At 40.8% G+C, this 16,810-nt stretch overlaps 1 long non-coding RNA gene across 11 annotated transcripts in view; it reads right to left on the bottom strand.

Annotated features, from left to right (window-relative positions):
• LOC309649331 overlaps positions 1-16,810 on the bottom strand; it is a 230,397-nt gene that overhangs the window by 27,897 nt on the left and 185,690 nt on the right. For 8 of the 11 annotated variants that reach the window (XR_014257017.1, XR_014257018.1, XR_014257019.1 and 5 more), the window contains exon 1: positions 9,841-14,914. The exons of 1 other annotated variant lie outside the window; for it this stretch is intronic. This is a non-coding gene — a long non-coding RNA (uncharacterized lncRNA). Of the gene's footprint in view, positions 1-9,840; positions 14,915-16,810 lie in introns of those variants that run through there. 2 more of the 11 variants (XR_014257016.1, XR_014257015.1) reach the window with 2 other exon arrangements.

The following is a 16,810-nucleotide window of genomic DNA, read 5'->3' on the forward strand; positions in this document are numbered from 1 at the left end:
TTAAATAACAGTCTTGGGCTGTCCTGGTGGCGCAGTGGTTGAGAATCTGCCTGCCAATGCAGGGGACACGGGTTCGAGCCCTGGTCTGGGAAGATCCCACATGCCGCGGAGCAACTGGGCCCGTGAGCCACAACTACTGAGCCTGCGCGTCTGGAGCCTGTGCTCCCAACAAGAGAGGCCGCGATAGTGAGAGGTCCGCGCACCGCGATGAGGAGTGGCCCCCACTTGCCGCAACTAGAGAAAGCCCTCGCACAGAAACGAAGACCCAACACAGCAAAAATAAATTAATAAATAAATTAAAAAAAAAACAAAACAGTCTTCTGCTTTGTTTGTTGGACTTGCCTATAGTTTTCACTATAGCATGCTTGTCCCCAATTGCAGTTCTCTGCTATTCCCCCCAAAAAACATTTTTACTGGTAAAATAACTATTATTTTTAAGGTTGACACCAGTTTAGATAAACTTTATTACCCCTCATGGAGAATGGTGATAAAAACTACATTAGTCTGTGTTAGATGGTATTTACTTTGTACTCACAAAACTTCCTTAAAGCCTAAATTGTTATATATTTTCCATGCGCTTGTCAGGAAAGTAATTTAGATATATATTGGGATAATAAAAGTAAACTAAAACATACACTTCAAGTTTCTCCTTAGAAATGTATTTTTAAAAAATACAACAGCTATGCCCAATGGCGCTTAGAAAATAATGTGTGCATGATGTACCTTAAAATTCAGTGAAACTTCAAAGATAAGATGGATCCAAATAGGAAAAATCAGAAACAAACAAAATACAATCCCATTTTATGGTCAATGTTGGAATGTATTCATGATCATATTTTTTTTTTTTTTATCATTTAATAGCCTCAGAAGAGAGCATGATTTACTGGGGTTTTCTTTTTTTTTTTTTATAAATTTGTTTATTTATTTATTTGGCTGTGTTGGGTCTTCGTTTCTGTGCGAGGGCTTTCTCTAGTTGTGGCAAGCGGGGGCCACTCTTCATCGCGGTGTGCGGGCCTCTCACTATCGCGGCCTCTCTTGTTGGGAGCACAGGCTCCAGACGTGCAGGCTCAGTAGTTGTGGCTCACGGGCCTAGTTGCTCCGCGGCATGTGGGATCTTCCCAGACCAGGGCTCGAACCCGTGTCCCCTGCATTGGCAGGCAGATTCTCAACCACTGCGCCACCAGGGAAGCCCCATGATCATATTTTAAATATTTAGCATTAATGAGCTTTGGTAGAGACTCTTTTTCTTTATTAAGAGATATATCAGGTTAACTTTACCATTCAATTAATGACATTGACACACAATCATTAGATTTTGCTGCCTGTATCAATTCAGTTTTTGAAACAGTGTGCCTCTAGATATAAAAGAAGTTCAGTGTAATAACATGATGTCAGAAAGCAAAAACAATGAATCCCACTGGATAAGTGGATTAAAAATCTGATCATTTTTGGAAACCATAAAATTTAACAACATTACCATATTGTAAGTGTAACAAATAATGACACATGAAATCCTGCACACGGTAGGGATGGTTAGGTGGTAGAGGATGTATAACGTCAACCATGAGAATTTACCTCTATTTTAGTTTATTCCCCTTTAAATAACGACAATAATAATACTTATTTGATAGGATTAAGGAAAAGATTAAATGACACAATACATGTAAAGCACCTAGAACAGTGCCAAGCAGTGTGTATGCTCAATAAAGATCATCATCATTATTAAGCTCTTAAGACGTGCTTGCTTTTAGAAACATTTTCTAAGACACATTCTAGCTATTTGTGGAAATTTAGTACCAATATTTATTTGAAAATATTAAAGTATACATAGTATTTTCCTTTTTTCCCCACTTGCTTATGAAACATTTATTAATTTTCTTTACAGGACATGGCTAATTTTTAAAACCCACAGGATCTATTATTAGTTATACCATGAATAGGTACAGAGGTGCCCATAAGTAGGTGAAGAAAAACTGACCTATAATACTAATCATTACAGATGCTATAACAGCCCCTCTCATACTTTGAGGTCATAATCTCTCTCACAGTATATCTGGACCTTTTCTTTATAGCTGCTGACCTTCTATCTCATAATAACCTACTCTGTAGATGCTTATGATGAATCTCCTACATCCCTTTGACTATGGGATTAGAAGGCACACGACAGCCTAGAGATGCTGGGACCACAATGATCTAGAATAAAAATCATGTCTGATTTCTAATGTCATTGGAATGTATGAGATGACAATGTGAACTAGTATATCGTACTAGTAAGAAAATATCTATTTGTAAGTATTTTTAAAACACGCTATCCTTCTACTTTATTTGCTCTAGTCAGAGAGAGAAACATCACCTTTCAGTCTTCACACATAATTTTGCTCGTGGTTGACACCAAACCTGACCATGGTGAAGATCCTCCATCAGAGGAAGTTCAGCTTCCTGGGAACCAGCAAGATGCAGGGCCTTGAGGGTCTTCTCTCCTTCTGGAAGCCCCCATTACCTGCCCAGACCACAGGGAGAACTCACCAGCTCCATCTGGGCAACTCTCTTCTCAGTAGTCAATGAGCACTAATTCGTATGTGATGCTATACACTGTTTCTTCTCTTACTCAAAAACAAACAAAAAAAAACCCCAAAACCAACCCCCCCCAAAAGAAACCACCCTCTAAGAAACTGAAGAAAAATAAATACATGAAAGCAAGCCTGGAAAATACTCCCTGGGCAGATCCTGTTACAATAAAACCCTGCCAACTAAGCGATGATAAAGAACTAGACCAGTTAGTAACTGAGAGACCCCAAGATTGCCCAGTGACCGGGGTTCATCAGCCTGCTCTCGAGGATACTGTCAATTACCTGATCTGGGTGCTATACCTCGACTCCTTTATAAAGTAATTGTTCCCACCCCAAGTCCCTCGGCTCCCATGTCACTGAAGGTGCATAGGAGTTATAATTTTTGTCCCATTTTCCTAGCAAAACTTCTAATTTTTCAACTCTGAATCGGTGCAGCTATCCACCTTTTCTGCTCCATACCCAGACCCCTGCGGACTGTGATTAAATCACACATTTGAGCAGATTGGTGTCATCAGGCTTTCCGGGAACCCAGCAGCAGCTGGACGCCAGCTCAGTAATACTGTTACGCTCATTGGTCAGCTACCTGGTACTGCTCATCACAGCAATCATTATAATTCTTCCTCATTCGCCTCACAAAACCGACCCTGCCACCAGCCACTTCTCTCTGCTGATCATCTCCCCTCCTTTTGCAGAGAGAAAATTGAGGCTTTTAACCTATACTCAAGACGTTTGCTTTTCTACCGACTTCATACAGCGCCTAAGTATCCTCTCATATCTCCCATTAAGTATATAGACATAGCCTTTCTCTAACCTAATATCCCTCTTTAGCTACTGTTTCATCTTGCTCCTTCCTTTCATAGCCAAGCTGTTTCGAAATAGGGTTTAACTTCACTAACACACTTAGCTTCCCATTTTTAATTTTAATCTACAGGAAGTTGACTTCTACCCCCATCAACTTCACTGAAAACGTTCTGGCTAAGTTCTTCTTCAATCACCTTCTAAATGCCAAAGCCAAGGAAAGCTCCCCAACTCTCATTTTACTTGAAGTCTCTACAGCACTTGTATTTATTCTTAGAAATATGTGTATTTCTACCATAAACATTATGCTCTTCCATTATAGAAACTTTCAACTAAATAAAAAGGAGGGAAAAAAAGAAAAAAATATATGCATAGCCTCACCACTCATGTTAAAGCAGTGTTTAACATTGTCATATCTTTTTTAAAATAAATTTATTTTATTTATTTATTTATTTTTGGCTGCGTTGGGTCTTTGTTGCTGCGTGGGGGCTTTCTCTAGTTGCAGCGAGTGGGGGCTACTCTTTGTTGTGGTGCGCAGGCTTCTCATTTCAGTGGCTTCTCTTATTGCGGAGCACGGGCTCTAGGTGTGCAGTCTTCAGTAGTTGTGGCATGAGGGCTCAGTAGTTGTGGCTCTTGGGCTCTAGAGCGCAGGCTCAGTAGTTATGGTGCACGGGCTTAGTTGCTCCGCGGCATGTGGGATCTTCCCGGACTAGGGCTCGAACCCATGTCCCTTGCTTTGGCAGGCGGATTCTTAACCACTGCGCCACCAGGGAAGCCCTGTCATATATTTCTTTTCAGGATTAGTCTGATGTGTATATAGGCATGTTGTACAAGTGAACATTATGCTTTTTTTTTTTTAACACAGTATCATAAACATTCCTCCATGTTAATAACTAATCTTAAGAAACAATATTTTAACTCTGTATAATTTTCCATTATATGGAAAAACATTTACTTAATTCTTTCACAGCATGTAAATAATGAGATATATTCCTATATTATTAAGTATCTTTGAAAAACTTGATTTGAATGGTAGCAGAGGATTTTGTACTATGGTCGTATAATAACTTAGTTAATCTCCTTCTGCTAGACCTTTAAGTTGCTATCACCATTTTGTTATTATAAATAGTGCTGCAATGAATACCACAGCATCCAAGATCATCTTGAATCTTTTATTTAGGTATTTGCTACCTCTTAGAATATAGACTTTCCCATTAAAAAAATTGTTTTTTGTAATTACCACACAGAATTTCTCCTTACGTCTCAAAAAAAACCATCTTATTGAATTTGTACCTAGCTGACAAGACAGCAGGGAAAAGCATTAGGGTTAAGGGGAACAGCTCAATATTGGGATCTATTATTAAGGAATAAGAGGACTAATGCTGGAGGAAATAATCAGTTTACATACAACCCAAATGTAAAATTATGAAATAAGTTATTTAAAAAAGAAACAAACTGGTAAGGATGGTTGTTTTGGGGATGAGAAGAGTTAGAGGGATAGAAAATTAGAGAGGTTCCTGGAAGAATCTTATTTATGAGATACCTTTTTCTTTGTCTAGGTATTTTTAGGTTACAGAGGTATTTTATTATATCAAACAGAGCTTACACATTTGAAGTACTGTATTTACCTTATGCAGAAGTGAGGACCATTTGTGACAGTACTTTAAGATAAATTAGCTTAGATTGAGGAAAAAATAGGAAAATGCTAAATAAGCAGCAAAGCCTTCCCGGGCTTAAGTTATCACAGACAAAACAGGCTTCTTTTTTAACTTAATCTTTTAAAGATTCACAAAAGGCTGAAAATGACTATTTTGTTCAGTGTTATTCGTGACTTTTACTAATTAAGTCTGCCTTTGCTACTAAGCAGGAAGGTAGCATGGAGAAGGCTGATTGTCAAGGGTAAACAGAGATTGCAGATCATTTAGTTTCAGTCTTGCTCTGAATCTTACCCAAATAATTAGCAGTCTCCACAGCTGAACCAGAGCACCAGGAGAAAGAACAGTCGCTGTTGGGTGTGTGTGGAGAAATTAGATGGGAGTGGGAGAGACAGCAAGGAGAAAATCCTATTTGGACATAAGTAAAAATTCATACCAGATTTAGCTCCTGAAATCATACTGACTTAAACTGTGAAAAAGCTATGCAAAAGAATACGTTTTCATTTTCTACTTATGTATATAAGGAGCTAGTCTAGGAAGATAGATTCTTTGATTAATTGATTGATTGACTGAATGAACTTAATATAATAACTTTGGTCTCAACTTCTATATTTGATGCAAGCCCAGTTTTGATCTGCTAGAGCCTATATTTTCTGAGGTCTTTTCCAACCCAAAGAATATAATTAAGGAGATTTTCTGAATCTGTTATTTTAAGGTCCCCCAAGAGTAAATGTTGTTATAGTGAAAGTTTTGATTGAAACACCCAGATATAAAAGACACTGTATAATAAAGTGTGTTATGAGTCGGATCAAGATGTAGGTATCAAAGCAAATGCTAAGAACTGATACCCTTAGTGTGAGGGTAGAAAATGGTTAGGATTTTAGTTATGTAGAAAGAAGTTTTATGAAGATAAATTCCTCAGACAAATCTGTGTCATTTGTCCCGCCCACCAACACACAAGAGGAAGGGGAGTGTGACTTGATAAAAGTTTGTGTGGCAGGGAGATGGGGAGGGACTTCCTCTTCCTCCTTTCTCTTGGGGATATAAGGCAATGCTTCAAGGAAAGCTTGATTCATACTTCCTGGAAGGGGGAAACATGGTGGAATGGGATCTCACTCCTGCCATGAAACCTAGAGGTCTACAAAAAACCCCACCAACAAACCAACAAACGAAAAATCAGATAGAAAGAAAGAAAGACAAACAGAGAGAGATCTATTGTAAAGGCAGAACAAAAAAAAAAGGTGGCTACGTAAGAATTGCCCTGCACTTTGGTTGCGTAGGAACACAGGACACGTGACTGTTTTTCATGAACTAGATGCTGTCCTTAAAGTAGGGGGAGTCAGCCTGGATCTATTTGGACACCTGGACCGGTAAACCACCTGGGAAGAAGATGGAACTCGAACAGAGAGTCTGTGTGGCTTGAATTTCCTGAAAATTAGGGGTCCAGAGAGGAGTGGCAACGGATGTCATGGAAAACATCACCCGGATGACAGTTAGATGCAACCAGCAGCCTGACAGGTGGGGGGAGCCTGAAGAAGTTATGAAAACACCCACGCAAGAGAGAGAACTTGCTTTAATATCTCCCAGGTCTAGACAGAGTGAAGCCAACGTACAACAGTGCCAGTTAAGCAGGAACTTGCCCATCAGCACTCCCCCGACCCCAGCCCATCAGATACTGTGGCATGAGAAGCAGCGGCTTGGGGGGGTGTGTGGGGAGGCGCAGGTGAGTGACAGAGAGGAGATGCTTCTCTTTCTTCCCCATATCACAGATTTCCATTTCTACCAGCCCACCTGAAGGAAGCAGTCAATGACAGCGGAAATGTTGATTACTACTTTTCAGTGGACACTGAATTCCTAATTGGAGACTGTTGTTTTTAACTTAAGGGAATCAAAGCAATTTCTATTACCTCAGAGTGAGAAGAAAAGTCTGAGGTCAAGATTCAAATATACCTAAGCTTCTGGATGCCTCAGCTGCACAAGCAGCTTTTAAGGCCCTGGAAATGATCTGAGATAATCATACGCTTCTGTAAAATTTGTAAAAGTAAGGCATTTTAATTACAACTTAAGACTGGGTTCTCTCTCCAGTTCAATTTCTCTCTCTTCTCCTCCTGTCAGGGGACTTTGAAGAGGCTATAGGCATTTTGAAGTATTCTTAACATTCAGTGACTATTGATATTTTCCCAGCATTATCAATCATACCAAAATGCAAAAAGGACCGTAAGGGTAAACCATAGAGAAAGATAAGATTGATACAACACTTTACATGAAAAACAGTTTTTCCCCCCAAATCATATTCCCAGTAATACGAAATACTATTCTCAGTAACGTTTATAGAATATCAAAGAGAATATACAATGGATAAAACAGATATTCTCAAGTATTTTGTGAAAGATGTTTTTGAAAAGTCACAGTTATGAGATGCTGAACAGCCTATTTCATGACTAACATTGTCAAATAATATTTTGTTTGTAAACTGTTTTCAAAAGGACAGAAATCATTTATATCAACTGGGTCCTAAGACCAGATGCATATGATGAGAATACTCAAAAGTCATGAATATTCCACAAACTAGAAAGACTAGGTTTACTTGGCTTGCACATAAATAAACAAACATACACAGATTGGACCAATGTTTGGAGGTAAAGAGGAAATATTCAGCATTATTTTGAGATACTAAAGGATTCTTTGCAGTGATTCAGCTCTCAGAGAAAGAGGTTTTCCCGTTAGAGGTGACGGTGACAAGAGGCATTCTTTTTTTTTTTTTTTTTTTTAACATCTTTATTGAAGTATAATTGCCTTACAATGGTGTGTTAGCTTCTGCTTTATAACAAAGTGAATCAGTTATACATATACAATATGTTCCCATTTCTCTTCCCTCTTGCATCTCCCTCCCTCCCACCCTCCCCATCCCATCCCTCTAGATGGTCACAAAGCACCGAGCTGATCTCCCTGTGCTATGCGGCTGCTTCCCACTAGTTATCTATGAGGCATTCTTGAGATAACAGAAATGTCATGAAAATAATGGCACTAATTGCAGAATTTGATTCATTTTGTACTAGTGCTTGAGGAAAAAATTAAAGTGAGAAAAGATCAATGAGATTTATTTATCAAAAACATTTTATAAATAATTATTGAAAAAAGAGAAAATCTGGACAAATGGAGATAATACGTCGATTTCAAAAAATATGGAAGATAAACCCTACTCTGTTGTAGACTGTTCATGAAATGTGGCAAATACCGAACAGCTGGTGATTATTGGAAGCTACTGCTAAAAGGGAAACACTATGAATTTATTTTTAAGGTTTTTTCCCACAAACAAAACCATTTGCCACTTCATTCAAAAAAGTGGAAGAGTATGGACAGTTGTAACCTCTGGATGAACAGCAAATAACTGTTAGAATCCTGAAGAAAAAGGGCTGCATTCATGCTTTTAATAATATCAGGGCTTCCCTGGTGGCGCAGTGGTTAAGTATCCGCCTGCCAATGCAGGGGACACGGATTCAAGCCCTGGTCCGGGAAGATCCCACATGCCATGGAGCAACCAAGCCCGTGCGCCACAACTTCTAAGCCTGTGCTCTAGAGCCTGCGCTCTAGAGCCCGCAAGCCACAACTACTGAAGCCCGTGTGCCAGAACTACTGAAGCCCGCGTGCCTAGAGACTGTGCTCCGCAACAAGAGAAGCCACCACAATGAGAAGCCTGCACACCACAACTAGAGAAAGCCCGCGCACAGCAACGAAGACCCAACACAGCCAAAAATAAATAAATAAAACAAATAAATTTAAAAAAAATAAATAATATCATTATATGAGCCTAGGTGACATCAGCAGGAATAATGGAATAAATTCATTTAAAAATCTTCTCCATAAAAGGATGGAAATGCTGGCAATAATCAACAAAATCAAGTTTTTCAAAACTTGGAAATTAACTAAAGCAGTAAATACAGGAGACATTTATTCAAGAAAAACAGCTGAACCTCAGTAAGTACAGTCAGCTTTGTCCCATTTTAATTTTCCCAATTCCCATCCCTCAGATGGAGGTGGAAAGATCGCTACGCTGTGGGTAGGGAGACCTCCTCCCGCCTGGCACAGGAGACTCATTAGAATTTAGATGCTCAACGTCCCCAGCTCCATTAGGGTCTTCCTACATGTCCCCTTCCCAACTTACAGGACCTCATTCTTTCCCAGTCAATATCCTCACTTCATCAGTACACACCCTCTGAGGCTGGGAGCTCAGTTTGCATTGTAATTCAGCCAACTGCAGGATGGGGCTCTGTGTTTGACTTTCAGCAATTTCAGCCCCGTGTACAAGGTCTCCTTCAGGAAACACACAGAAGCTTTTAGGTCATTTATGTGGTGTTTGAGCTGGGAATTCGAAGCCCTGAGCTCATCCTTTTCTTTCAACCGCTTTGTCCAGTGACATTAGGAGCAACCAAACCACGTCATTATATTCCTTAGTTTTCTAATAATGTTCGAAAGCATCATATACGGAGTCACTTAACTGCTTGATTAGGAGGGTCCAGTGCAGATATTTTGCATGTTGCTATACAGAGTTCATATCATGGACTATCAGGGCTCTCTTTACGGCTGGAAATAAGGTCATTGGCATCTTTAAATCTAATCAGATTAGGGAGCCAATTCCAGAAAACCCAGAACCAACTCAGAAAATTCATCCTTAAGTTTCCATTCCTCTTGAACACTTCTGGTACCAAAATATGTCTTATTCAGGGTTTTCCAGAGAAATCAAACCAATCAGATATCGATCCAATCAGATATCAGTAAACAGATAGATAGATATTTATTGTGAGGTATTTGCTCACGTGATTTTGAAGACTGAGAAGCCCCATGATCTGCTGTCTGCAAGCTGGAGGCCCGGGAAAGTCGGTGGTGTGGTTCCAGTCCAAACCCAAAGGATCTGAGGACCAGGGGATCCAATGGTCTGAGTCTGAAGAACTGAGAACCAGGAGCACTGATGCCTAAGGACAGAGAAGAAGGATATCCCAGCTCAAGAAGAGAAAGCAAATCCACCCTTTCTCCACCTTTTTGTTCCTCTGGGGCCCTCAGTAGATTAGGTGATACCCATCCACATTGGTGAGGGCAGTCTTCTTACTCTATGGATTCAAAAGCTAATCCCTTCCAGAAACATTCTCACAGATGCTTCCAGAAATAACGTTTTACCAGCTCCCTGGGCATTCCTTAGCCCAGTCAAGTTGATGCATAAAATTAACCATCACAATGTCTGTTGTGAAAAATGATTATTCTTTCATACACAGAGGATTGTGTTTTCAAAAAGGAAATAAGCACCTTGTTGTGATATATTGTTGCTGTTAATAATCATCACAGATGAAAGATTTCCTTCCTGAGAGGAGGGTGGATGGGTCTTGAGGAGGCAGACAGGAAGAAGCCCTTGTGGCAAGACCCAGACTCCTCCATCTAAGTTCCCAGGTACTACTGGGACGGTGATTGATGAGGTTACCACGCAGACAGTGGCTCTGGAAGGCCCCAGTAGTGAGCGAACTGCAGGAGGGGCAGGGCTGGGAGGGTTCCTCACCTGCTGGGTCATAGGGGCCTGCATGAGCACTGGAGGGTGACAGCAGGACCTTCCCAAGGCATATGAGTAGAGAGTTGACCCTGGTTCTCAGACCTTGCTCCCCATGGGCCCAAACGAACCTTTGCTGGAATTAGCGATGCAAAGCCCCCACCGCCAACCCCAATAAACGCAGAACCCCAGGCCCTCGTCTCTCCACCTTCCCACTCCCTATGACTTTGTCGTGTGGCCCTAGGTGTGCCATGTAATTTCCAGGACCTGTAACTAATGCACCTTCCCCCCCAACCCCAGTTTTTCTGATGCTTATTGCTGAGGGTGTCTTGTGATCATAAGAACCTCAAGGGCTGGTCCAGACCCAACACTGGTTATTGACAGGCTGAGACCTGCACAAAATGTCACCTCACAGCATAAAGCACGGCCCATGAACCAGGCACAGTCTGCAAACACGTGGCGTTTGGACTTCCCTTAACTTGATTGTGAAAGTGTATAGAGTACATAAGAGCCAATGATGCCGTACAACTAAGGTGATATGATATTTTAGGGGCAACTGGAGCAATTTGAAAGAGGTATGCTTCTAGACTGAATACACAGCTATTACATACGATTTACCCCTCCATTTATTATTAATTTGTATACAAATATGAGTATATGCTTGCTTAGGAATAAAAAAGTGTTTCCTAAAGATTCTTTCTAGGGAAAGTTTGCTGGTTAGGGACCTCCCTGGTGGTCTGGTGGTTAAGACATCACCTTCCAATGCAGGGGGCGGTGGGTTAGATCCCTGGTCAGGGAGCTAAGATCCCACATGCCTTGTGGCCAAAAAACCAAAACATGAAACAGAAGCAATATTGTAACAAATTCAATAAAGACTTCAAAAACTGTCCACATCAAAAAAAAAAAAAAATCTTTAAAAGAATCTTTCTACCCTGCTGCTGATTTCCTATTTGAAAACACAACCCTCTGTATATAAGAAAGTAATCATTTTTCACAGCAATGAATGTTGGAAACATGACCCTCCCACAAATGAGGTCATAAACGATGATAATTGAATACAGTAGTGGTGGCTGCCCGGATCAGGCCCAAAGCATTGCTGTTTGGGTTCACAAGTAGAGCTGCTGTTATTCCTCACACTGTTTTTAGCATTTGTATGCTTGTCAAGGGCATCACCATCACTTGACTTTTCTTGGGCTCACAGAGTAGTATTCCATCATCGCCCACGTCTAACAAATTGAAAAGGCTGGCTTAGTGGAATTTGCTCAGGGTTATACGATATATAAACATATATAAATAGCACGTTTGGGGATAAAATCCCCCTGTCTCATTCTTCCACGTGTTGTAGGTACAAGATCACTGCTCACAACAGAAAGTGAATGAGGGATGGAATTACCACTCGACAACAAAAAGAAACGAACCACTGATATATATCACAATTTGGATGATTCTCAAAAACACCATGCTGAACAAAAGAAGCCCGACACACAAAGAGTACAATTTAGTTTCTTTGACATTCTAGGAAAGGCAAAACTAGAATGACAGGAAGCTTATCAGCTTTTGCCTATTCCTGGGGGCTGGGGGAATTGACGGCAAATGGGCTGAGGGAACCTCGTGGGATGATAAAAAATATTCAATGTCTCAGAAGTCACGTGGTGTATGCATTTGTCTAAACCATGGTCACATGGGTGTATACATTTGTAAAAACTCATTGAACTGGACACTTAAAATGAGTACATTTAATTAGTATGTAAGTATTGGTGTGTAAGTATACCTCAACAAAACTGATTCACAAAATCACACTTTTGAGGTGGGTTCAAAGCACAGCATTGCCTCTCATACATATAATTCGACTACATGAGAATAATAAAAACTTCGGGGAAAAAAAGACAGAAAGCAAATGAGCAAGATACTTGAATGGATGCCCTCATCCACATTCTAAGAGAAAATTAATTAGAATCAATTTAACTTGTAATATAAGTGGCACAAGTACAAACAAAAAAATGTACCATTGAGTCATAGTACTTTTGGGGATCTTCATGATTTGCCAAATAAATGGCCAACTGAAAAATGAACCTAATTTTTGAAGCCTTGTTCCACCTTCATAATATTTTATCCTCCCAGAAGTTTCAACCTAATAGTAATATTTGAAATTATGTTTATGTTTGTTTTTTAAGCTATGAATCAATATTTTTTTCTCTGATAGTTTGCACATGTGCCTAAGTACCATCAGATTATCACATGAATAAAACATTAGAAGAAAAAAAGATGCACTGATCTTAAAGAATTGTTACTTTACAGACCACCCAAAAATATCTGAGCATTTTTTTCAAGAAGCAAGATTAAGAGCAAATCTATCCATCAGGTGCCATCATAACACATGTGTTCAAAGGAAAGCATTCTTGACACATCTTTTAAAAGTCAGTTAGTGAAGAATTGGTCATAATCCTTTTCAATCCACGCTGTGGTCTTAACTCCCCCTTTGGACTATGTGAACAGTCAAGCAGGTCTCATTTTTTTCCCAGCCACTCTCAGATAATAAAAATCCTTCCTAAGTCTAGTCACCATCAGTCTAGTTTTAGTCATGAAAATGTCTAGTCCTGGGTGAGAGTCAACCTTGAAACTCATCTCAAGGTCACAGCTCCTTCCTCCCCTCAGCTCCAGCCTATTACAGACTGGACACCTATTATGGAGAATGGAGAAGCACAGTCAGCCCCTGGTTTCTTTCCCCACCGTAGGCTTGTCCTCCTCCTCTACTCCCTCGCTAGGCCACCAGTGGCTCTTCTTGCTTTGGGTAGAGGAGGGGACTGAACGCAGGCACAGCAGAGGTCCCAGCTGACTGATACCGTCGGACAGTTTCATTGGTGTCTAACTGATGCTGAGTCTCTTACGGGGGCCAAGGGTCTTTCTGGGAGGATGCTCTAAGTTTAGCACCTCCTCTCTGGCTCTCAGTATAAAAGATGCCCCTTGACTTTTGCCTCCTATGGCACCCTCATAACAGACAGGAGGGGGAGTCATCCCTAGATAAGACACTTAAAATATTTCTCTGGAAAACTGAAAGCGGATACAAAGATTTGATAGAAAAAACAGAGTTGAGGCTGTCACAACCATGGGGAAGACTAGGGTGGCGTAGAGAATCAACTCGCCCTGCCAGGCAGAGTCTCAGAAATATCCAGAAATGGAGCTGGCAGGGAAGGTGGAGGACAGGAACAAGAAGTAGAGCAAAACAAAACAAAACAAAACAAAAAAACCCCCGGAGAATAATCGAAAGATGATTAAAAATTTCATCCTTCAGTTCTCACCAACACTTCTCCAACCTCATGCACTGAAAAGTGCGACAATCGGGCCAACCGCTGAAGAAGTCTTTACACAAGTGCTAAAATGCATGTTGGAAGAGAGCTGGGGTGCCAGGCTTACCCTGCCGAGTGGGCCTCCGCACCCTGGCGATGGGCACCTCAGCAGGAAGAATGGCTCTCCGCAGCTTCAGCCTAAAATGAAGCCCTAGAAAATGCAGCATGCAGAGCTTCCAGTAGATTTTCTACTTCGTTAAACATGAAAGCACAACAAGGGCCCACCAAGCTTTTGAAGAAAACCAAGGGTCTAGGTCAATGAGGAAGAATTAAATAAATAATGTTCATGAATATTATAGCACTTAGTGAGTTATAAGTGACTGAAAAACCATCTCAAATTGGCTGATGCAACAAATAAACAAGCCTACAAACAAACAAGTATCTGTATTACTGTATTAATTTTCTAGGGCTGCCATAACAAAGTACCACAGACTGAGCGACTTAATAGAAATTTATTTTCGCAGAGTTCTGGAGGCTAGAAGTCTGAGATCAAGGTGTCAACGGGGCTGGTTCCTTCTGAGGCCTCCCTTCTCGGCTTGAAGATGGCTAGATGGCTAACCTCTCCCTGTGTCTTCACTTGGTCTTCTCTCTGTGCGTGTCTGTGTCCTATTCTCCTCTTGTCATATGGACACCAGTCATATTGGACTAGGGTCCACCCTAATGACCCCATTTTAACTTAATCACCTCTTTAAAGACTCTATCTCCAAATACAGTCATATTCTGAGGTGCTGGAAGCTAAGACTTCAACATATGAACTTTGCAGGGACACAGTTCAGCCCATGACACACATTTGCTCAGTTAACTGCAGATACTAGGTCAGCATGAGCAGGAAGCACAGCTAGATTCATGACTCCAAGGATGGCCTCCGGAGCGTGTACGGAGTGTATCATATCTTAAACTTAGAATAGGCGTACGGGTTAGTGTAAAAGTAATCCATCTCTTAGAAAACTTAACAACTGATACGTACATCAAACCTATTCTAAACTTAAACATTTGTTTTTAAAACTCCATCTCGGGCTTCCCTGGTGGCGCAGTGGTTGGGAGTCTGCCTGCCAGTGCAGGGGACACGGGTTCGAGCCCTGGTCTGGGAAGATCCCACATGCCGCGGGGCAGCTGGGCCCGTGAGCCACAATTACTGAGCCTGCGCGTCTGGAGCCTGTGCTCCGCAACGAGAGGCCGCGACAGTGAGAGGCCGGCGCACTGCGATGAACAGTGGCCCCCCTTTGCCGCAACTAGAGAAAGCCCTCGCACAGAAACGAAGACCCAACACAGCTAAAAATAAATAAATAATAAAAATAAAGGAATTCCTTTAAAAAAAAACTCCATCTCATTTGGCCATCACTTCTTACAGTACAGCTTCACCCAATGAATTGTATCATTCTTCCCATTTGCACTCACTCTTCCTTGGACTTGCAGACACAGTGGTTCTCATTCATAAATCTGGCTGCCATGACAGTAGGGCAGATACAATCATGATCATGTGATCACCTTGTGGAGCAGGACTTGTTTCTGTTGCCACTAGGGAGGGTGTGGGGAGTAGGGAGTATGGAGGGGTGGACCAGGATGTTGGCACCTATCAGGACCTTTTGAGTCCTAAGTCTCGAGAGTAGAAACAAAGCAAAATAAAAGAAGTGGATCGGGCTTCCCTGGTGGCGCAGTGGTTGAGAATCTGCCTGCTAATGCAGGGGACACGGGTTCGGGCCCTGGTCTGGGAGGATCCCACATGTCGCGGAGCAACTAAGCCCGTGAGCCACAGCTACTGAGCCTGCGCGTCTGGAGCCTGTGCTCCGCAACAAGAGAGGCCGCGATAGTGAGAGGCCCGCGCACCGTGATGAAGAGTGGTCCCCACTTGCCGCAACTAGAGAAAGCCCTCGCACAGAAACGAAGACCCAACACAGCCATAAATAAATAAATAAATAAAATTAAGAAAAAAAAAAAAAGAAGTGGATCTACCCAGAGCTCCTGACCTTGGGCGAGGTTGATCTTAACATACCACCTTTGGCTGGAAATCACTTCTGGTTTTCCTGATTTGTTTCATACCACCCTATAAAAGAAACCTACGCTTGCAAATTAAGAAGATGCTATGTTTTAAACCGAATTAAAAAAATCAATTATAATGACTGGGACTGACCCAGGAGATGGCTACACTTAAGAAATCACGGTATTCCTTATAAACAGCACCTGAGGACACATTTTAATATATTTCTACAATATCTTGTTCTCTAAATTTGGTGCCTCTCTTTAACAGCTTTCATAATGACTGGCTTAGGTCATCTATACACAAGTGAATTCCAAAGTGTTTCAGGGAACTAGGCAATCAAAACTGACCAATTCAAAAGATGTGAAGGGGCACTACTGATTTTTTAAAATGCTATTTTCAAGGGTTTTCTGACAGTTTTAGTGGTAGATGGAAGAATGTCAAATTTATCCTTTAGTAGAAAAATGGATTATATGCAAGAGGGCAGAGTAAATGTTGTTTTCTTGATTTCCAAACTCATCCTAAGCTGTCTTCTTCTCCATTCTTCTTTTAACTAAAGGAGTTTAATTATTTAAGAAGGAAAAAGTGAATATACATCACCACATTTTCCTCTATATTTTCCTTGCCGTAAGTGGCATACAAGGTAAAATAAAATATAATTCATACTATTCTAAATCAAGGAGTTTCTGTAATAATTAGTAGACTAGGTTAAGTAATTAAGTATGACACTTTGACTTTTGCTGTGGAGGTTTCTCCATTCAACACTTCAGCTGTTCTACTTTCAATTTTAGGTTTCTGTTAATGAGATGCAATTTATGCTGAATACTATAACACTGATCGTAGAAAAAAATCAAACTATAAATTCTTATTTTCTAAATAGAATATTATAATTATTATAATAATTTTATATGGTAATTCTAAGTAGA

This window comes from Balaenoptera physalus, assembly GCF_965194825.1.
Source record: "Balaenoptera physalus genome assembly, chromosome: 19".
NCBI classification, from domain to species: Eukaryota; Metazoa; Chordata; class Mammalia; order Artiodactyla; family Balaenopteridae; genus Balaenoptera; species Balaenoptera physalus.